Below are 24,173 nucleotides of genomic sequence, written 5' to 3'. Positions count from 1 at the left end.
GTTGGAAACAGTAGAGTAAATACGTGGGTGCTAGGAGAGAATCAAAAAGTTGCTTTTCAATGACCTGTTTTGCTATTAGACTGTTCTATTGGGTGGGCCTCCCTAAATGAGGCGGGGGGGAGAGAGGGAAGTGAGAGACCAAATTTTATAAATGGTGGTGGTGTTAAGTTGTCCTAAAAGGAGGACAAAAGACGAGTGGCTAAAAGTGTTCCTTGTGCTGAATTGTAACTGGTTGGGAAGGCATGAATGAGAGAATTCAACTCCAAACTCACCAAGGGCAAATGTATGGGGTGTAAAAGAATTTGCCTTTGAAAAAGCAAATGGGATATCCCTAATGAAAACTAAACAAAGTTAACCAAGTATGGAGCTATTATTTTAGATCAGTGAAGAATCAACAAAACCCTGAACCAAGCACGCACATCAAACTAGGGAGTCATTTATCTCATGCAGGAGAAAAACCACAGGAGCATGTGGAATAACGAAAAGATGAAAAGCATGCTACTAGAATGCTATGTGGAATTGGGAGATACATAGCTTCTCTCGAGTCTACTCAATTATATTCCTATTTGGAAGAAAATGCTGTAAGAACATATTTTGTGTCTGTCTCTGAAGCATAAAGTAGCTACAGCATTAATCTGTTACAAACTGTGAAACCTTGAGAGAATATTAGTGAAAACTGTTTGAGGAATAGATGAAAGGAGTCAGTGATGGTCCAAGTCAGGAGGAATGCTATCTCAATCCATATGCCCCATGCTTTTATGGGTACAGACGAATGATTACGGCAAGTAAGGTCTTGCAGAGCTGTAAAAGGTGTAAAGATGGGTATTGACAATGGGAGTTTGCACCAGAGACTCTTCTTTTGTGCAGGGCAGCAGTAAGGGAAGTCACCTGTGAAATCAGATCTTGACACAGCTGTGGCACAAAATTAATGCTTGGTGCTATGCTACCAGCCATCAATGCTGAGCCACCGCTAGCTGTGTGTTTTCTCCTGGACGGAATCAGTCACGAGATGTGTAAGGTGCCACAGTTACGCTACACAGTGAGTGAGCAGAAGCTAAAACACAAACTTCTGAAGTAAAGCTTCAGTACTTTTAGCTGCACAAGAGGAAGATATCCTGAAGAAAAGCTTTATTTCTTGTATTTCCTGCCCACGGTGACATACACTTGAGTCTCACGTTGCTTTTCAGTTCTTGATAAATCTATGAAATGAAGTATTCTAATTACTTATCTCTAATGAAAACATCTGAGATTGGTCCGGTGGTGCTATAAAATGTCACTTTATTACATTTCTTCTATGAGGCAAGAGAGGAATCAGTGCTCCTTTTTCTGAAATCTTACCTATTCCTCTGGCATTATTCTTGCTGCAATACACTGTGCTCTTTTCAGAATTCCCAAGACTGAGGAATAACCCTCGCTTGTTTCCTCTCAGTTGTTTGGACATTGTCTTTTGTAGGGGGCTGCCAAGCCTTGCAGATTTTTGACAATGCAAAGAGTGTATTGTATGACCTGGAATGATTACCTGGTGCTGTGAAAATCTGGAGAAGTGAAGCATTAGCATCTTTTGTTGCCATGTTAACTCTACTTTTCACAAAGGTAGTTCTCTCTTTCTCTCTCATCCATCCTGATATGATGCAGTATTTATGTTGCAGTCTGTGCAAAGTATAAAATTTGCCACCTATTCATCTCAGCCTCTCGGTCACACTTCTCACCTGCTTTTAATTTTCCCTTAGGAAGTCATTTTCTATCCCCATTGCAAGGTTCTAATTTTAATAATCCCAGTCCATCCAGAGCTGTTTCCCCAAAGGAATATTGCACTTCACACACTACTTAGTGTGTTGATATTTCTTGTTAGTATGCAGCGTCAGGTAAGCACCTCTAGATAACCTTGATAAATTAAAAATTGCCTTATCAATATTCAATCAACCTAGCTCATTTATCCAAATGTCTGACTTCCTTGCTGTCAGAGCTGAGCTAAAAAGGCACTACAAAAGTAAATGGAATAAAAATTCTATATTTTCCTTTTAAACAGAAATTAAATCAGTCTGCTGCTAATGTGTCGCCTTAAACACTGTGGTTTAGCAACAGTGAAATAATATACGGGGGCAGATATGATATCACAATATTTTAGTTGTCATTAGACTGTTATTTGTTGAATACTGTGACCATCTAATCAGCACTTTATTAGGAAAATTTGGGAAAGGTGGGTTTGGTCCGCCCAGTTCTTTGTAATACCATTGAGTCTTGCAATTCTTCTATGTCATTTTTTTGATTTATAAAATTTTGTCTCCCAGAGGGCGGGAGGGCAGGTGGGGTGAGCACCTCCTGAACTCCTCTTCTTTTAGCATACCAACAGCTCCATAATTTTCCAAATCAGATCTCCCTTTGTCTTGTGCTTCGTTGCCTTTGCAACTTAGAAATCCTCAAACATCCTGTTGTGTTTGCACAGCAATCATTATACGGTAGTTTTCTGTAACCACTCAGTTAATCAACTGCTTTTAGTGCCTTGGACCAGTCTTCGTGACTGTTCCCCATCACCTTGGTTTTGCAATCACGGTGTAAGTTATTCACGGGAAATGGCGGTGGTTTTTTAACATTAGAACAAAAATCTAACAGCACATCATGTGAAAGGTCAGGCTCGGAGAAATCACCAGGACAAGGTTTTCAAAAACCGTGGTGATTTTGGGTCCTGTACTGTGATGCCATAAATAGGTCTGATCGTCACTAGGCAGAGGGGCAGCAGCATTGTCACTGAAGAGGCTTCTCTCCCTGCTTGAGAACCGCTTTCTTTGATGTTCCGGGTGTTAGGCAGGGACTCTGAAGCTCCAGCATGTTCTGTGATATGTTCCTAAAAATGTTCATGTGCTCATTTCTCAATAGCTTTCTGTTGATGAAAACTGTCTGCATGGTCAGTCAACAGAAGGCAAAAAGAGGCCAATCTTTTATCACAATTCCTAGACCTCATTAGTTTAGATGTAACATGAACCCTGAAGGCCCTAGCTCATAAAGTCAAAGCTTCCTGGGAGTTCATTTTGTACTGTAACAGCTGTCCTGGAAACAGAAGACTTCAGCAATTCCCTGATTCACTTCTGCTTTCAGTGACCTCTAATTTTGTGGCGAAAATTAATTCCTTATGAAGCTCCAAAACTACTGGGGTTTGTGTTTTCTGTTGTTCCTGTTGCCAGCTCAGAAACGCACTTTGCTGGGCACTCCTTATTCTACTAAAGTTATTCTACATAGGTTTTTGCATTAAGATAGTAAAAATTATTTCAGCCCTACCAAATTAAAAAACATAAGGTCAAGCAATTTCCCTTTGAATTAATTTAAGCAAAACATTTAAACAAAATTTTGTGCATTTAAAACATTACATTTAAACATAAAATATTACTTTATAAGGAAAAATAAAAAATAACTAAAAATTACAGAAATGTTTAATATGTTTGTTTTACAGGGAATTTTATTCTCTAAGTCTTGCATCCCTGTGAAAAATGAATAATTTGCACCGTTCTAACAGCTTGATAAACTGATTAAAATATTCAAGAACATTTTGTATCCCTAGACTGCTTCCACGACACTCTCCTTATCCAAACTTGACATAGCCTTATAACAGAAGCCCAATAAAACTACGAGGACAGAATCAATGAGAAGTAATTTTAGAAAGTCCCTCCCAAGATTTGAAAGTTTTCCTGGAAAATATGCAAAAAGATCAACATTTTATTCTTGAAAACATTCTAGTAATTTAAAAAGGTGCACCTAGTAAATTAACTTCTGAATTTTGCAGCTGCCCAAGGATAGCAATATTTGAAAATTTTAAGGCTATTTTCTTAACTTCATTCTTACATTAGAACTTGCAAATTGGAGTTTGGTAACTCCTCAGAGAGTCTTTATAATCCCCCAGTTTGAGTTTGCTTAATGCTCTAGGCCGCTCGTTGATTCTTCAGCTATTCTCGCCTTCCCCCACCCCCACCCCAAGGGCAGTTATTTTAAAATTAAATAAGTGTAAGAGGGGTTTAATAAAATCCTGTCGAGTGTCAAAGGTTTGTTTCACTTTAAAAGCTCAGTACAATTGTTGCTGATTTTAAAGGAACCAAAGAAAATGCTTCAGACAGTGTGTATGCACGGTGGAGAAAAACACAAGGGAGGGGAGGGGGAGTGCAGGCAAAGAACTGCTGTTCAAAATTTTTTTATCTCAGCAAGTTGTTGCACTTTTATATTAGATAAATATTTGTGTGTGTTTCCTAGTGGGATAAACAGTGCATTTTAAAAAAGTGAGCAATTGCAAAGCATACGCAATATTGAAGATGCCATTTGATATCATCAAAATCTTGCTCTACTAGTTTCGCTGTAATCTAGGTAGAAATGTAACATAGGAATGACCTTATTGTACGGTTTTGCGTCAATAACTACTTTGTAGTTTGGTCCAACCACACATTTACCCTGGATTAAAGCTGCCAATTTGAATTCTATAAAACAAGGGCCTGCTTTATTACTGAAGCAGTGCAGAGAAGCAGCGCTGTCCTGCTGCTGATATTACTGCTCACCAAACAGCTTTCCAGAAGCAGGAAGAATAAATGTGCCCATTTCAGAGTTGATTATCTGTGCTTAGGATGTGCGGTCCTTCTTTAAATCACTAGCCCTACAAAGTAGGTTTTGTACGGTTAATCTGTACCTCCTCAGTATATCAGGCTGCTCTGGTATATAGCTCCTGCAGGGTAGGCAGACGCCCTTGGGGATGCGTGGCTGGAAGGCGCTCGATGTCCTCTGCTTGGTAACTCATTTCCTTACGCTCCAAGAACCATTTTTTTTCCTGTGGGGTCTGGAATTATGGACTAGGACGGAGTAAATGAAAGTACCTGAAATGAACAGCAGGCGAGGAGGGGCTGCATTCTGGGACACTGGCCAGAGGATGGAAGTCAAAGACTGTTCTAAAGGTACAAAATACTTCTGTGTTTGAATAACAGCAAAGAGGAAAGAAAACACAATTACCGGTAACAGAAGCTTGATATATCCAGACTGGAACACGATTCAGTGGGTAGGAAACTTTGGTAACCACAGTAACAGTAGGCTGTTTCACCCTTCAAGTTATTCATCCTTGCAGCAGGAATTTAATAGAACAGTGGTGGAATTTGTGCTTGTCCCTTGGAAAAGATAACACAGACCTTGAGGTTGATAATGTGGAGGAGAAAGCTCTTTCTGAGTTTGAATTTTAATAGAAAACCTGAAGTTTCCACACAGCTTACTGTCTTGTGTGTAATAACTGGTCGAAAGTCTGTCCAAGGACGAACTAAGAGAAGAACCTCTTTGTTTTCATTTTGCAGTTTCATGTTAGCTTAGTTCTGTGTGATGGAGATTTTCATGATACTGTACTGGAAGCTGTACTTACTTGGCTACCTGTGTGCTATGTATTTCCTTTTAAACAATGTTTAAATTTCATAGTAATTCACATTTTGAAGTTAACCTTAAAATCTGCAGTTACTAACTGCTCTTGCTGCTTAAACAGTATTAGCAACAGATCTGAGTAGATCTCTGCCTGTGTTGCAGGCAATATAAAATTTCGGAGTACAGGTTTTGTCTCTAATAATGGAATGAAGGGATCAGATCTTTTAACGGGAAAGTGGAGGTGGAAAACCAGTATGCTTAGTGTCTTTTGTAAGATCATGTGTGCTGTAAAGTTAACATAAACATTCAAATACAGAGCATCCGTAGCCGTGTTGGAGGGGGTGAACACAGTGGCTGGACAGACTTTTTTCCAAAACAATTTCATAGGAAGTCTACACTAGTGCGTACGTCTGTGGGAGATGATGGTGGCAGATGCATGTCAGCCTAACCTCAGGCAAGGAAAAACAAGCCAGGGTTTGATAGGAAGATGAATCACGTTATTTTGTTGATTTCTTTAAGTGTCCCACTAAATTCAACAGAGAGCAATTTGGCCCAGATGTTAGCCCCAAACCATTTACTTTTAACTGTGCTTTCCATGAGATACTGCTGATCAAAGAAATGAACTCACACAATAGATGCAAATTAAGCTTTTTCTTAATCTCTGATTGTTAATGACTTAGTTCTATATTGACTGCTGTACGCCTTTGCAGGACCGCACAGAGCAATATTTACTGCTGTTGGAGAAGGAGGTTTCAATTTCTCCAATAGCTGGCTGGCTTGGCAAGGCCATGTTGAGATGTGTGTTCCGTGGTGGACTTACACAGGATTTTCAGAATCTCTTTTAAGCCTTCAAAGATGCTGAGCAAATTGTAAGTTGGGAATGTCCTTGGTGTATTGTGAGACTCAAATATGTTCATGCTAGAGAAATAATTGGAGTGTTTGGATATTATTAGCAGTATAGACTTGGAAAAAAAAAGTATTTAAGAATTTACAATCTCCTGCTGCAATTAGTGCATATTTTTTAAAAATAATTCTTAAAATAGTCTTTTATTCTCTATAAATTTTCTTCCATGAAGTAGAGCTCCTTCAAGATAAGTGATGATAATGGTGCCCTATTTTCATCTTAACCTATTACAGGTCTAATATGTGAATCATCACATATTCTATGTATAATTGCCATTTCTGTCCTATACTTCATGTTTAGATGAAATAAATTGCTCTTGTTTTTTCTCTTTGATCTGACCTAATTGGAGAAGCAGAGGAAGAGCAAAATCATTTACTTCATTTTAACAACTGGTAAAAATTCTTGGCTTTATTTCAGCTCGGGTAAAACAAAAAGATTTCAGTGTAGCTTCTGAAGAAAAGAAAATGGCTTGAACTGAAGAGGTATTGATTTCTACTGTATTTTCAGCTTCCTCTGTCATTTATGGAAGCTGATAATTCTTAGAATTAATGTCTGAAAAGGGAATTACTAACACAAGGATAAAAAGTGCCTTGTATCCCCTCTCATGGACAAATATACACTCACCGTCAGGTAGGTATATACGTGCCCCTTACCTTGACAGGCACGTTAGGTATGTAAGTTACGTCCTGGCTTACTTATGTTTGTAAGTCGCCAAACGTTTGGTCATCTTCGTGCTTTGTGAAGGGTCTTTGGCTTTTTGACTTGTGAGAAGCAAAACACTTAACAGCCAACCATTTTGGTGGGTGGCCACATCTGCAAATGATATTAATTAATGAAGTTTCCTTGCCTTCTGCAAGGAAAGCCTAGTTTACAGTTGCATTAAGATTCTAACCCTCACTGAAAAAAGTACTATCTAGTGGCATAATTGGCACAGACTTCCTTCTCTAGGGAATATTAAAAAAGAAACCACAAGATAAAGCTTTTTAATTTTTTTCTAGTGTAACTAAATTCATACCTAAATGGATGCATTTCTGCTGAAAGGTATGCAAGTAAGGACACTCTATACACTGGGCTTCGCTCCTGAAACTTAATTAGGCCACAGTATTAGCTTGACTGTCAGGCTTGAGCATGAGAAGGCCTACAGATGAATATGAAGTCAAGCATGACTTTGGAATAAACTAAGAAAAAAGTGAGTTTTGTTCTAACGCCTCCTCGTAAGTTTTCTTTTATGATCACAAAGATATTCAGTCATGAAAAAAAAATTTCTGTCTAATGATCTGAAGTGCAGTCCCAGGCATACATGGGAAGACACTAAGACTGCTGGGGAATGACCCGGTCACCTCCAGAGCGGGACGGCAGCAGTCCTCCTGCCTTTTCCTTCCTCTCAGATCTCACGCTGCGTCTCCTCTTGCAAAGCACCCCGCTCCCCCCCAGCAGAGGCCCGCCCAGCAGGAGCGTATTGCTTTGCGGGTTCAGCCAGGGGGTCTCATCAGACCTGCCGGCTGGGCTGGGTGCTGGTGTGCTGAGGTTGGAGAGCCCCGGTGTGTATCTTGGGTCCCCTGAGCTCCCTGGGGCATCCTCTAGCCTGCCTCTGAGTGTAGAGTGCAAGTAAACCCTCAACAATTTAAACTTTTTTAAATACTCATGGGTAAGTAATTAAGTAATGCTTTTTAACCAACTAAAATGCTTAGGCCTTCACTAAGCAGCTGATGGCAGCCAACCAGTGCTGGCAAAGATTACTGGTGACTTTTATTTTAAAATGGGAAATCTAATAAGTGAGACTTTTTGCTAGGACAAGAAAAACATTTCTTTGCCTTAATGTTGTATTGTACATATTTTTCCACTTTAATGATAAGGCTAGCCAAAAAGCATGGAAAAAAATCTATAATTAGCTCCAGCTCTGTAAGTATAAATCCATATGCTAGTTAGCCTTCAGAAGAAGAGCCATTTGTGTTAAATTCATTAAGACTTTCCTATTAAAAACTGAGCACCCATGAATTAGTTTGACAGAGAAAACCTGCTGGAGCGTTTGCTTGGATTTGGCTTGGTATGCTCCCAGCCTCTGCCTTCACTGCAAGCGTTGCTGCCAGTTATTTCACCCAGCCTGGCCACAGCCTTGGAGCCCAGAGTGGTGTGATGGACAGATCTTGAATTATGCTAACTTCAGCTGTGGCTTGTGCTTGAAGTCCCACTGCATTATTACTTTGATTCTCAGCAGATTTTGAATATTATGCCGTGGGCCCTATTAGGCTGGCTCGTTCAGATTTGAAGCATTTCTTAAAATTGCTGGAGGTATCGGTGATTCGATGGGAGTTCATTTATAAAAAACACACAGGTGTGTAGCTTTTGCCAATGCTGCAGTGAAAGAAGGCTGAATAAAGATATGAGTAAGTGTCTCCAATGTAAGCAGCTCATCGGAAATGTTCACAAAGTTGACAACAAATTCAGCTTGTGAGGCCAAAACGTTTTCATTGTGAGGTGTCTGGGTAATCTCGAAACAAGCTGCTGGTTTGGTTTGGGTTTTTTTTCCTGTTTACATTACAAAAATCTCCCCAAAAATCCACAAGTGTTTTTTCCTCTCAAGGCACAGACACTGAAAGGAGAGGTGTGGGTGATGAAGGAGGATGCTAAAATAGGAACAGAATTTATAACAGCCCCTGTTCTGTTGAAGCGAGTTCTCTGTATTATCATGAATTTCTAACCCCCTTCAGAAGCTGCAATACTGAACCAAATTTGTTGTTAGCTTTGTTGTGAATTGGTTTAGACCATGACTTAAATGATTTGATTAACAGAGTTACCTGCATGTTGAGTCCTCCACAGTTCAGGTAGGGAACTGTCTACTACATTTATCCATCTTCAGGAGATATGCCATTCTTCTGCCTTTTTTTTTTTTTAAAAAAGGTAAGTGTGCAAAGGATTTTTTAAAAAAAAAAAAGTTGTAATACTGAAGAACTACTTAAAATTGTGTTTTAGCAGTAGTTTCCCTCAGCTTCTTGACTGATACTCCGTGCATCTTTCTCATGGTTAGTTTTTCTTAGCATAGGCTGGTACACATTATTCTGCACTCTTTCCTCTAAAATTTAAATACATTGACTGAGAGCTTGTGATTACTCCCCTGTTTATTATCACCCAGGCTCAGCTTGATTGAGTCACAAGAGATGGAGAGGGAAGGTTAGAAAAGAAGAAATACACAAAAAAAAGAGATGATGGTATTGCCATAAATACCTTAAAAACGCTTGTTGGAACACATAGAAATGAATGATGTTACAAAGAATATTGTGCTTCCCAACCCATGGATACTGCAATTAAGCTCCTACTTTGTTTCCAAATCTATTTATAGTTCCTAGATTATGTGAAGCCCTTATGAAACTGTTTAGTACCCATGGTTACCAAACACTTCTCATAAACTAACACACTTCTAGTGCTGTGATATATCAGCAGTTTTTTGTCTTTTCCTAGCAGTAGTTTTCTGGTAGAAGTCCTCACAGGTATAGATAATAAAATCCAAAAATATCCTCTGGGTTTGCAGTAAGCTGTATGTAACGTTACTTGTTCCTGCACGGCTTTGCTGTCAGCATGGTATTGTGGCGCTTTGGAAACACAGTCTTGGCCTGCATTGTATTCCAGCGAAAGCTGTCAGTCTTCAGGACATACCGTTTCTAAATAGATGAGAAAGAGCTGAAAAGCTTTCGTGCCTAAATCTAAAATGGAAACTGCACCTAAGCCACACAAAACTCCCTTTTTGTTGTCCTTTTCTATTGAAAATGTAAGCAGACAGCAGCAACTGTTGCAGCTGTAATAACTGTAGCGTTAGAGGTCCTGTGATATTTTCTTATCGTGGTAGGATTCACACTTTTTTTAATGTTTTGTTCTTTTTATCTGATGATTCAGGAAATGTGTGAAATTGAGGCAGTGATGCTGTGTCTTATGGATTCTCTGTGATATAGAGATAGGAGTATTCACCAAAGACTTTTACAGCTATGAACGATTCCCTGTGAAGGGAAGAAAACTGACATAATTGGCATAATACAGGGAAATTAATGCTATTATTTCTTGATCCTGCTGTTTGTTTTTTCTCCTTTTCAATGCATTAAGCCATTCTTTGTTTTTCCTTTTGTCCCTCTCCTCTTTTGACAACTCTGATAAGTGTATCTCTCACACACACACAAAAATTGTGTGATGCCAATGGGAGTTATAACAGGAAAAAAAAATGACGTTTACAAACCCGGTTAGTTTTATCTACTCCTTTCCTTTTCTCCTCTAACAATCCCTTCATACGTGCTATGTATATATCTAATTAAATCAAGTAGCAAAAGCCAACGTGGCGCCTATTCGTACGAGGAATTCGCAGGTACAGTCTGATTGCCATCAGAAGCGGGTAATGTTTCGGCACTAATGGACCATTACAACGAGCGGGCATTATAGCCTCAGCACTTCTTTTGTGTAATAATGTTGTCCTGTGCGTTTTCTGCTTTTCTTGCTGACAACAGCCTGAAGTAAAATCTCAGCTCAACCAGGTAATCCGCCTGATCCAAACTGCTCGCTAAGGAAAAACAGTTGGGTAAGGAAGTATTTGGAGTAACGTTAATATTTCAGAAGTGTGTTTAAATCATCTAGGACTTGTATTGTTTCCCACTCTGATCATGCTACTTGTTTTTAAACAAAAGCTTAGAGGAATCCGTTCAATTCACAGGAGAGCTACAAAAGTGTAATGCTTCCATTAACTCCTGTGAACTGTTTATTATATTATTGTAATTCATCTCCCCCTTCATGTATGTGTATTATACGGTAAACACAACAGTTAGAAACATATCTAGAAAGCTTATTGCTCAAAACAGATTTCTGGAAGGGGGGGAAGGTAAATAGTGCATGCGGAGCTTTATTTGTGGAACATAGATTCTTGTTTCATTTTATTGTTGTCTCCTAAGCAGCACACAGGGACTGGTATGTGCAGTGTTATTATTTATCAATGGATAAAAAAGAACTTTCTGCTCACTTCTCTCGGCGTTTATGCTGTCATCAGGGACTGAGGTGAGCAGAGAGGGGTTTGTGGCCTGACAGGAGGCGGTGGCTGCTTCTGCCCCTGGCTCGGCCACTTTCCCAGCCCGCCGCGTGCTGAGCCTCACCAGCAGCAGCTTCTCCTCCTCCTCGCAGCGCGGGGCTGGGCCCGTGCGAGGTATTCTGCAAGGGCTTGTGCAGAGAGGCTTCCCGTCAGGAACGACTAAACAAACACCCACTATGTGTGTACAGGGTTGTTTAGGAAAGGAGAGACTATTTGACCATGTGCTGCAAACCACATTATACCTGGGGAAAAAAAAGAGACTTTTCCCTTCTTTTTTTTAGCCTGGCTATAACGCTTAACAAACTTGGCATAGCTAGAGCATGGAGAGTCTATCTGTAGGAGGAACGGATCGGGTGTCTTGAGGCAAAAGGTGCCTCCAAATGCCTATGTGATTGCACTGCGCTCCTCACCCAGCCACGGAGGAGCTCTAATGTGGGAAATGTGTGGCCGTTGGGTGAATTAGCACCCGCTAAGCCCGTCAAAGAGGCTGTGGGAGGGGTGCCCTGTGCTGGCTGGGGCAGGAAGGACTTGGCTGCCTCCTCTGCTTCCCCAGGTGCAACTGCACGATGCCTTCAGCCCATGTCAGTGCAGCTGGGTGCCCAAATCACCGCTGACCCTGCCCCTGAGCCGGCCCAGCCTGCTTAACGCAGTCTGTTTAGGAAACTGCTCTTCGCTGCCTCTTGTTGAAAGGCTTGTTTCTTCACGAACTCCAGATTATCCCAAGCTGGAACGTGTTTGTGCAAGTGCTTAGGTTATGTACATCCAGGACCATACTAAGGTGACAGTATTTGTGATCTGAGCGCCTGTTGACAGCCTGATCTCGGCATCTGTTGTGTGAGATAATTGGTGTGTCTTGGCTTTGTGTCTAGCATTAGGCTGAGCAGAAAGATGAACACACTGTGCAGATTAAGGTTAAGCCAAGAAAAACATTTCCACAAATGTCGCTGGAAGTAAGTTTGTCCACAGCGTGATCTTGCAAATGTGATGTGTTTCCCCATGAATCGTTTACTCTTTCTTCCAGATACTCATAAGTTTTGTGTGGTTTTGTTTCTTTGTGATTTATGTGAACAAATATCTGTCATCACGTTGTTCACGGTCTCTGGACACTGTTATTATTTAACGCCACTGTCATCTGGGCCACGTGCGATCACTCCCATTATAGATTTAGATGACTGAACTTTTTTAACATATAATATTTGATCTGTCTATCTAAAATGTGGCGGAATTCTAACTACGAGTGTGAATAAAGCTCTACTTAAAATATCACGGAGCAGCAGAAGAAAAGCAGGAAAAACAGGTATTAGAGAAAACATAATCGATTGGAAGAAGAGTGAACGATGCCCACTTCAACTATAAGATTTTTGGATTGATAGTGATTTGTGGTTTAAAATCCATGTGCAAGCAAAAAAACTAGTTAGTGTTATTAAAAACCTATCTGTCGACTTTGTTTAAGGCATGCTATGAGAAACAACGGGCGCATCTCTGTTTATGTGCAAAAGTGATCACAGAGAACTTTTTTTATAACTGTAAGTTTTAATTTTAAGGGTCTTACTAATATGCCACTTGCTGTTTTGTGAAGTGTTGCTGTCCATGTCCAGATACTCACGAAGGCCAGTCCACTTTCAAAATAAAGAATAACTGAGAGGATTTACCAAAATTGTGAAAGTGAACATATTGGAGTCTCAGTTAACGTCCTCCTTCTGCCTTGTCACAAGCAGTGACATAATGGGCATCGATATCTGTGACTTGAACGGAACATTTTAGCTTCAGATTTCAGCATTTTACAAAAGGAAGAATACCTGCCTTGTTGTGATCCTCACAATTTTTAGTCATTCTTGAGACACTTGCGCTCAGATGCAACCTCTGCAGTGGTACCTGAGGTTTTGTGAATTACTTGCAAACCTGTCTAAAGCTCTTGAATATTTTTTTTTTTTCTGTAGTGATTTTTTCTCCCTCCCTCCTTCTCTCCCCCCTTCCCCAGTCCTCCAAAGGTAAGATCATTTTAAAGTCAAGTTTTCCCCAGTACATGTTGGGGAGGACAAGCCCTAAAACACTAGTTTAAACCCCCTCTCCACAAAGCCCAGATACAGCAAAGACGACTCTGCATCAGGCTAAGTGTATTGTACTTTTTGGCAAAATGCTGTTTCTCCCTCCTCCTTTTTTCTCACTCTTTGTTGTTCACTTATTTTATTTCTTTTCAATTTTTTTTTTAAGTCTGAATGCTCCTTGCTTCACTTTTTCCCCCATATTTTTGTCCTCCTGAGTGGGATTTGATCCTAGTAGAGCTGGGGTTCAAGGTGATCTTTTAGAAGCAGAATTTGACTGGGTTACACATTAACTACAGTAAGTACATTCATCTCTTATTGAATATTCCCATATTTAAAGTGAAAATCTTAATTTCACCTTAGAAGATGTTACTAACACTTCTGTAACATCATTGTTTAATAAGAAAAAAGAAAAAGATCTAGAAACTTGCTTTTTAATTATATCAATCTAAGCAGTTTCATACTGTAAATCATACTGCATAATACTATAATTTCACACTATAGATGTCTAAATCACAGATTATAAATGTAGCCTGTAGCTGCATGACTGCGTGCAGTGATCACGTTTTCCTAGGTTTTTTCTCTGATAATTTAAGTCATCTTTTAGGGCGTCTCATATCGGTGCTACAGACTGTCTTGGCGATGGTTTGGTAAAAGGCACTCTTCTGTCCGGTTTGAAACAATGTGGTGCCACAGTTCAGTGGTCAAAAGCAGAGCTGTGCAAGCGGGCTGTGCTAACAGAGGGTCTGTATCATGGTCTGTGGGCGATGATAATGGCTTGATCCGCTGCCCTTGCAGGGTTCGCTTAGTTGTTTTTTTTCTGTCTTTTGCAGGACTTGCGGTTAAAGGATTATGTATGCTGTTCTGCTGGAAATGTTAGTGTGTTGATCAAGTCAACACTCTTGCAACCTCTATGTGTAGCACAGCATGATCTTGGATATCATCAGCAAAGAATGTGAGCTCCTCCCAGAAAAGAATTTGCCTTCCAGCCATGAAAATGCAAGGTTGGTGGTGGAAGAGGGGAACTATGAAAAATCACCAAGAACGCAGGTGCATTACAATAAAACCCCAGCAAACAGACGGGATTTTATTTCAGTTCTGATTCTGATGGCACTGCTTATTTCTCTTCATCTGGCAGAATGTACTCAGGACACATCTTTTTAGTTCTGTTACTAATTTTTAACCGCTTTTAATTAAGGTTAGATTGGATCATCACTGATGTAAATAAATCTTTAAGCTCGCTGTCCAGTGAACGCAGTGAAGATGCCAAAACTTCTATGGGCTAGAATTAATACTGTGGGGAGTTGTGCAAATAAATGGTAATGGATTAGGACTAAGAATAATTAAACAGTAATGAATTTTCCTATTTAATTATGTGTGTATTTTATGAAATCACTAGGTGGAATTAAGCTTTGAAATCAGGAGGAAGTTTGCTTTTGACTTTAATGGCATTATATTCTACAGCTTTTGTAATCAAAAGGAAAAACAAAGAACACAAACCTGTTCTTATTTTTTATCACAACTGTCCCTCAGAAACTGCTGTCCAGCATGATATTCCTGCACATATCTCTTGGAAGGATGGTGGATGTATCTGCAGATGCACGTGCACTGCAGGTTTGTGCATCGGTTTTTAGTGCTCTCTGCGAATAGTGGTTTCGTTTTCTTTTTGTCTGGGGTCTGGACATGTCATTTATTAGACAATCATGATCCTTATCTCCTCCTGGCAGAAGACATCATATTTCTATTGCTCATGTAAGACTCTAACTAACAACCTCTCCAGCATGCTTCTGAGACCATGTCCTCCGTTTACAGTTTTTAAATGAGCTGACTTGAACGCTTTTTAAAATCTATTGCTGTGTTGTCAGCAGGTTAATTCTGCCTGTCTCATTGTAGTCCATGCCACTGCAGTCATTTATTTGAAACAGTTGAGGTCATTCTGCTATTTACGCAAAGCTTCTGAAGAAATCATGTTGCAGTGTAAGCAGGGTTTCAGAAGCATTTAATCCTTCCTTCTGCAATGGTTTCATCTATCTTTTTAATTTTATAGTTCACATAATCACTTTTGCAGGAGGTTAGTTGCTCTTCTAACAGAGTATTTTATTGCACTGTCTTGTCATCGTAAGTCTTCATGCTGTCAGATGCTAATCCTGCGGTCCTGAAAGATTCCCACCATATGAGATATTAACTGCATGTTTTATGGTTGTTATCTTTATGTTAACTATACTATATGTATTGTTAAAGATCTGGGCAGGTGTTTGTCTGGTGTCTCTTGAGCCTGCAGGGAGAAATATGCCAAAGGGGAAAGTATTTCAGTGAGAATGGGTACAGATTTCTCCTTAAATCAATTTGTCCATTAGCTGTCTCAGCACGTGCAAAACCTTTTCGTACCAGGAAGTCTCCCTAACGAAGGCTTCCTCACTTTGTTGCAGCCTCAACGCTTGGTCAACACTGGCTGTGTCTTCTATATTACGCTGCCAAAACTTTTGATAGCAGAAAGGATTTTATGTCGATGTTTTATCTATTTTTGGCGAATAGCATTCTTTAAGCGGTATCACCTTGCTATTACAGGAGGCAGGTGTTTCCCCCGTTACTCTCCATGCGAGGTAATACCGGTTGCACTCAGAATTACCTGGGATAGAAGCACAGAGTGATGCTGGGGGAGGGTTTGCCTATCAGACATAGGATGCACACCTGGCCAGTGGTGGTTTCATAGCTCCAGTCTCAGAAGACTGAGCAGTGGGTCTCCTGAACCGAGACAGATCATTACAGCAACTTTTATAAAACCAGTCTTTTTGGATCCTAGAATTCAGTTGTTAGTTTTTGTCCTTCTAATTTCCTGACGAGTGACGATGAAGTTTGCAACACTTATGTTTGTCCCTTAGTCAAGAGACGCCCTCCTACATAAATAAAATTATATTGGGAAATTTTGTAAATAATCAAATTTCAACCTACTGTGTTGGTTTTTGTGGTGTGTGTGTTTTTTGGTTTTTTTTTTAATTTGGCATGCCACATGCTTTTACAAATGGCAGGGCTGTTTCTTAAGCAGAGACTGAAAGGAATTTAATCTCACTTTAAGTGGCAGCTCCACACGATTTAAAAGTCAATAGCAGTTCCTCATATTCCTCTCCCCAGCCAGGGTTTAATCAGTATTTCATTCTAAAATGAAACTGAAAATAAATCTGATATATGATTTGGGATACAGTTTATAGGAGTGTATGTATGCGTGCACATGCGTGTGTATATGTGTGTGTACATATATTTCATATATATGTATAAAATAATGCTTGGTAGAATGGTCCTCTTTTGTTTGTTTGGAAAGAATTTTTTTCCTTTTACACAAAATCATTTTCTTCCGTACTCATCTTTTGGTTCTCGGAATTTTACTACCATAAACACTTCACACAGTTTTTCACACAGGGCTTTTACTCTTACACTCGACATCTGGTGTCACACAGGATTGGATCCTTTTTCCTCTTATTTTGTTCTACAGAACAATTCTAAACCTCTGATTTTGTACCATGGCGATCGATTCCAAAGGAAGAGAGTAATGTTGCAAATACAGAGTTACAACTTCACGCCTGGCTTAGCAGCAGAAGAAACTGGATTCAGGGGGTCTGTGTGTTTTCATACATATACAAATATCTAACATGGAACAAACAGAAAAAGTGGAGGAGAGGACTGTCCAAGTTCATTTCTTTTTCTGTAAATGTCCTCTCTTCTTTTTGCAGCTTGTGCAGTGAGAAGGCTCCACCTTAATTATAGTGAGCTATAATATAGTTTCTAACCAATCTGAAAGGCATAAAACATCCCAGGCACACAGGCTGCCTGCAGGAAGCCAAGCAAGTGTCAAACTGAGGTTCTTTTTTAAGAGTTAGGGAGTTTATATGCTGCTGTAGGAGCCCACTGTGCAATTACTTCACTTTCATAGTCACAGATTGCCACGGAAATCCTTCTATCTGATAGTATTTGATGAAGCATTTAACATTTTGAACCACAGTGGACTTAATAGAGTTCAGAATGAATCTTGAATATTTTACTTGGATGAAAAGCATCTGAGAATTTTTTTGTCTCAATACACGACGTTTTTTTACTTTAGGAGAATCTCAGCCACTTTAAAACTATAGTATTGAAAATTCTGTGTGCTGCTGGAGATGCTATAGAATAATTTTTATAAAACACCAAAAAACTTCCCTTGGTTGCTTTGGCTGTTCTTTTCTCATCATGAAGTATGTATTAGCTCTTTGAGGTAGTTGAGCAGTCCCATTGTCCTGGGCACTGAAAAGCATAAAATTACTGGCAATCACTTTGCCATTGTGTTCAGAGATTAGAGGACAGGACCTAACAAATGAGGCAGACCTTGAGTCAGAAGATGAGGAAGCATCAGAAAATGTGGCTAAACAGTATGTCTAGCACAGATTAGCTGTGAAAGAATTCTCGGCCGGTCATCCCTTTGCCAATCTGTTTGCCAAGGTAAGGTCTTGATTTATCTTTCAGGCAGTATTGATTTTTTACTTTTAATCTTGAATTATATTTTGTATTCTGTTTTAATTAATATTTGCTATGGCCTTGTATGCTTCCAGGAATGTGTAAAGAGTATACTGTGCCTTAGCAAACTCTACTTAGACGCCTACTTCTGTGGTGGTTTTCTTCACTCCCGTCCTGACACCTGAATGACCCGATCCTGGCAGCACACATTTTTATCAATTTATCAGTTTTCTAATGTAAAAAGCAGCATACAAGGATTTACGTGAAGATCTTTGAGATGACTCAACTCTTGGCTTGCATCTCTGCAGCAGAAGGCTGTGGTTTCCATTTCCACCTCATGTACTAGGCTCATACCCAGTGCTTGGCACTGTATTTCAGTGACAGGGGGTGTTTCATTGTGGAAGATGTCATCCTGAAGATGACATGATGCACTCAGCTCTATTGTTTCTCCATCTGGAAATGAAAACTCCAAGGAATACTTCAGAAAGAGCAGGAGTGTAGCTTAGGGCTCCGCCAAACGTTCCTAAAACCATTGCCGCGGCAATGCGTGCGTGAGATGTTCAGTACATGACAACCGTGTTTCTGCCTGAAGAGTTTTTGCAGCATCACTGTCTACATCGTTTTCATCAGCGCACACTGCATCTGTCGTGCCATTTGTAAAACACTCAGATCTCTATTAGCAGAGCAGAAAATTTTCTTTGTGCAAGTGACAGCGACTGCAACAGGTCAGCTTTGCCGCTGCCTCCTCTTCCTACCTCTGGAGAGGCGTATTCTTCCTGTTGCTGCAGCTACAGGGTGAAAGGCAGTTGTACCAGTCAGTGTGTGGCACCGCTGGAGCACTTAAATGCATCTGCCGAGGGAAATGCTCTAGCCGGTTGCTTATTTTTCAGTGATATGGAGACAGAAATTCTTTAATTATGGTGCATGATGGAGGCAGTCACAAGGGGCAAGTATTGACAGTTTATAAATGTCTTTAGTAAAGGAGCTGGATGTATCCAGGGGAAACAGAAGATTTTTAGTTCATTAGGATATCCTGCTTGTAATCTGCCCTGAAAAAATAATTCTTGATCTTCCTGAAGTCTACATAGCGGTTGCCATCTCTGTCTGTCTGTCTGTCTATCTTGTTACCCCAGCTTTTCTGTACTTCTCTGTAAGCTTGTTAGAGCTTTCTGCTCCTGTTTCTTTCCTCCTCTCTTAAGAAGAAATAAAGAAAGAAATAAGAAATCTTTCAAGTCCTTCCTCCCTGTTTGCTCTTTTGCCTTTGGCTTGAGAAACATGGAAAATGCTTGATCCTACCTATGAAAACCGTGATAGCCAAGGACCAGACTTCAGCCTTTTGTTTTCAAGCTCTTCAACAGGGAACATACTGGTGAATCTGCTCAGATCTAGTCATAGCCTGTTAATGAGCTCCTTCTCACTCAGTGAGCTGATAGTACGTTTCAGATGGGTTTGGGCTTAGCTGCACACAAAGAAAATGCTTCTGTTCTTTCTGTTCTCTGTAGGCTGGGCCATTGATATTGTACTGTACAATATTTACTGCAGTAGGTTTTCATGCACTGAGGTCAGAATCTACTCTGCTTACTCCTGAAATTATTATGTGATCATTCCAAGAAAATCTTTGGCCAATGGCTTTCTATCTATCTACTTTGCTGAGCCTAAATGCTATTAGGAGACCTTTTTGCAAACTTTGCCCCTAAATGGCTGTAGGACCTACAAACCCATCAAGTTTGCACTTTCTTGCAAGTTGGGAAAGAGCAAACCCATTTATGATTTGATTGGTTTGGGGGTTTTGTTGATGTTTTTTGTTTGTTTGTTTAAGTTTCCTTTAGAAGTCTGCTTAGGAACTCTAGAAAAACAAAGCTGTAATTATGTGTCAAGTCTTGCATCATGCACCAACATGACGTGATTGGACAATATTCAGAGTGCAATTTGGATGCTGGTGTTAAAAAAAAAAAGAAAGAAAAAAATAAACCCAAACAACCAAAACCAAAGAAAACACCCAGAGAAACAAACAAAAAAACCAAGTCACCAAAGGATTCTTCCTCTCGGTTTAAGTAATTTAAGGTAGCGTGGCTTCTCTTCAAAAGTGATTTAAGCACTTGGTATATAAGGTCTTCTTTAAGTCCAAATCTCTTTTCTAAGACACAACTGAGCACATTGCCTAAAAGCAATAGGGCCCAGTATCATTTTTCCATTGGTGCTTCCTGAGGCTGCTTTTATCCTGTAAGTGTTCTTACTAGACTGTTTCTCCTTTTAATTTCTATCTAATAGATAACAATGAACACCTGTCTGTGAACGCGCCCAGGTTTTATGTGAACAGTTCTAAAGTTTGCATCAGTGGGTTCCTATAAACTAGTCTTTCTTATAAGATTTTTAAAATATCTTGGCCTTCAGTGGCCATGGAAATAATTAGCAAGCAACTGTTTTTGTAGTGGTATGACAAATTCTTCCACTTACCCCTTGAGGTATATGGGCACAGACAGCAGAGAAAATAGTAAGAGGAAAATGAGATGTCAGGAAGCTCTCAAATTAAAACACTGGTTGTCACCTGGTGTACCAGGTGTAACGAGTACCTAGAGTTTAACCCCAAAGTATGTTGTTTTCTGTTACATATATCCATGTATATTTTAAAAACCAGTGTTTTCTCTATTTCTGACTGTTTAGTGTTATAAGGTCAGAATTATTACAGGCAGCAGAAATTATTAATAAATGGACAGTTAGCCTTATTCCAGCGTGTTTAGAAATGTAGAATAACCAGAAATTATACTGGGACAAGCTTGAGTTTAAATAGCTTAAACAGCTTTGCTAGCAAGCAGAACCCCAGGTCTGTTCTGGGTTTATGATCCCATTGGACTGAGGCATTGGAGAATGCGCTCTGACCCTTCTTGCAACTACAGTTTTGCTGCTCCTGCAAATTAAATATGACCATTGCTCCTGTTCAGAAATAGAGTTAGAGATCACATTAGCATGAAATGAAAATAGTTTTGAGTGCAAGTGTCAGGCTGCTGGATACTGTCATGGATTTGTATTCTCAGCAAAGTATGGCATACTTCAAGGAGCTACCTATAAAAAACCACAGAGGTTTAATGCTTTCCTGGGACTTCTCTCAACCCACAGCTGACCAGTGTGCCAAACATCTTCAGTTACTCTCTAGGTTTCATTAAAACTTAATTAAAAATTATTTTCTTGGTAAATTACATATTAGGCAAAGTTACAGGCAGTAGTGACACCTCACTGTACTACAAATATTCAGCGAATGGGTTGGTTCGGCTTGCTGGGCCCTGGTACCTTTTCATATTACAGTGAGTGATGCCGGTGACCAGGACTGGGGCGGCACGCTGTGAAGTACCAGCCTTGCTGATATCAGTAGAAAACTTGTCTGCTCCTCCCTTCACCACAAACCTTAAAACGCACTTTAAAGGTGTATCGGGATGAGCTATTATCCCTGGGCAGGGGATATACCAGGATCATACCAAGAATGCCATCATGTTCTAAACCCCTAGTATTTACAGCCTCTTGGAAGTCACTTTGAAGAGCTGAATCTTTACCCTGAGCTCAGAAATAACTCCTAATGGAAGTTTGTGGAAAATAATTCTGAAAAGTATTGACAAGTGAGAAAAAATATGTTGTTTACTATCATGAAGAACATCTTGCATCGTTGCAGGTAGTATAAATGTTCAAGTAATACCATTTTTGTCCTTGCAATTCTCATGACACAAAACTTCATAACCCTAAATTAAATTTGTCTTACCGTCCACAGAAATCGGAGAGCAGGCATCTTCAAGAGAGTCTCGCGTGTGAGCGACGTTGCATTCAAAAGATGCTGCCGTTAGGGATTTTAAGTAGTTTTCTTCTTTAAGAAAAATATGGCAGTTAGATGCTCTGCCAAAAGTTTAGTGGGTTGTAATACAAAGATCTCTACAGAGATCTGGAAAGATGCCCCTTTGGAACGTGAGTTTTATCAGCAGGGATTAGAAGGGAAGATCAAAACAAATTTGAAGTTTTAATAAACAAACAAGTTTCCATCTTCATTGCTTATGTTACTGCTTCCCCTCTGTTACGTTTTGCAGGTATTACGAGATTGCAGGTAGCAGATGGGATTCCTGTTCTTCATTAGACTTTAATATCACTTCATATATATTTCAAATTTATAACAGGTCTCATGAATTCAAATGAGATGTTACCGTCCGCAGATACAACCGCGATAGCAGTTATACAGCTTTTAGAAAATGGCCAACCCCAGGTGTTGACTCATGAATATTTATACACATCAGTCATCATGGAAGCAAAATACAATTTGGACCTGATCCTATTCCCAGTAAAATGGATAAAAACTACCTAGTACTAGAAATGATTCTTTAAAAGACCTCTGAGAAAAAAATAATTCTTCCCCATCCTCATGTGTTTCCACAAAGAATGGAATGGGGGGGAGAGATCGGAAAATGAAAACACGACACGGTATATTTTTTTTATTATTGAAAAGGTACATATTTTTCCTAAATTTGGAATATATTCTTATTTTAAAACATTTAAATAAACTTTTTTACACAGAAAATTTAAGTTCTGTCACAATGTTTAAACTTAAGCAAATACTTCTCATGCTAAATTGCATGAATTTAAATATTTTTAATGATGCCTGTTTAAGTAAAAGCATACATATTTTCTTTTTATCTTTTAGTCAGTAAAGATTTTATTTTAGTTTTATGTAACTGGAATGCAGCCAAATAGATTTTTCTCACTTAAAAAAAAAAAAAAACTTACTCAAACCTGGAAAGTTTCAATTCCAACATACAATTTTTTTGAATGTTCTAGGAAAAAAAAAGTCTGTAATTGAAATGAGATAAAAATAGATACCTCCAAAAGTATGAGCTGTAGGCCAGATTGTGATTTTATTTACACCCTTGTAGAAATTAAGGTGTTTCCGTAAAGGAACATTGTTAGGGGTCGTCTCGTGGCACTGCCATCAGTCTCATGCACACGGTTGTCTGACAGAGCAGAGGTGAGATGTAGGAATTCTTATCACTTGAGAAGGCCGGGTGGTTTGGCAGATGAGGAAAATAGGACCAAAGCCAGACTTTATATGGAATTTGTGTTTTGACTCTTTCCTCATTTCTACATTTTCCTGCTGTAAAAAAAACTCCACGAACCAAGGAGGCAGTAAAAAGGGCAGGAGAAAATGCTTGTGGCAATAATAATGCATGAAACTACATGCAAAAAGTACCCCATTTATTTTTATCAATTTAGAATGTAAATAAAAGCTTGTGAAACATGATTAATTGTTCAGAAAGACCCAAATCTGTCCTTTTTTCCTAGTGACCACGGATGGTGAGAGAAGTCATGCAGAACTGGTGGCTATGTTCTACTCCTTTTCCCAGCAGTCCATCATTTTCCTGCATTGGCAGGTAAGGTATTAAAGTATTGAAGACCTAATGATCAGCTCAGTCTGGGAAGGCGTCTCTCTCTCTCTTCAGAGCTAAAGAACTGAACTGAGTTACAAAAGATTATATACAAGTGCAGTAGCCAGAAAAATCAGAAAGGAGTAACTTCTCCTCTGTTTACTTCAAAGCGACAGTTCTCTAGCTATGGAGAAGAAAAAAGTTGATTTCATGAGGTGGTATTGCTATTACTTAAAGGACCAGAGCTACGCTTGAAGAACTGCATGTGTTCAGTTGTCCTTCTAACTTGTCAACTTCAAAAACTAACTGCAGTTTCAGGATCACTATTACTTGAGTAAAACACACAAATGGAGGGAAATTATTGCAAATATAGCAAAAGTGATAGCTCGGTTCACTGTGACTGGTCCTTGAGCATTTATTATATGAGCGTTTTTGAATAGCTGTTATGTATTTGTGATAGAGACTTTGAATCCCAAAAGATTTACAGAAAGCACTTAAGGATGCTATTACGTTATTCCATTTAAAACATTTCACACTTAATTAGGTAACAAAAACAATATCTGACTTTGGTCTTTAAATTTTAAGATGGGCATAGTCAGAGTAAAAAGCTAATACTTTGATGGAAAAAAAATTAGCTTGGGAATTATTTGTAATGTGCAGTAGAGCCAGGATATAATTGTTAAAGAAGTTCTGCTTTAAAGGAAATACTAGAGGACATAAATGAAAATTCTTTCCTATGCACGATCAGAGAAGAACATTAAGTAGACCGCCCATATCCATCATGTAGGCAATTTTGCATTTTCTCTCATTTATTTTTGTTAAAAAATTTTTAAATAAAATATGCAGATATATTTGAGGAGCACAGTTCTGCATAGGTCGAGGGCAATGTCACAGACTCACGGAAT

The 24,173-nt window shown here is 39.3% G+C and overlaps 1 long non-coding RNA gene across 1 annotated transcript in view; it reads left to right on the top strand.

Annotated features, from left to right (window-relative positions):
* The window catches only part of LOC142064418 (uncharacterized), an 82,511-nt gene extending 59,242 nt beyond the window's left edge, over positions 1–23,269 (top strand). The window contains exons 3-4 of the long non-coding RNA XR_012663098.1: positions 14,221–14,391; positions 23,186–23,269. This is a non-coding gene — a long non-coding RNA (uncharacterized LOC142064418). The remainder of the gene's footprint in view (positions 1–14,220; positions 14,392–23,185) is intronic.
* Positions 23,270–24,173: the final 904 nt, after the last annotated feature.

The sequence above is a fragment of the Phalacrocorax aristotelis genome, chromosome 14, assembly GCF_949628215.1.
Source record: "Phalacrocorax aristotelis chromosome 14, bGulAri2.1, whole genome shotgun sequence".
Classification (NCBI taxonomy): domain Eukaryota; kingdom Metazoa; phylum Chordata; class Aves; order Suliformes; family Phalacrocoracidae; genus Phalacrocorax; species Phalacrocorax aristotelis.
This window is presented reverse-complemented; position numbering and strand designations above follow the sequence as displayed.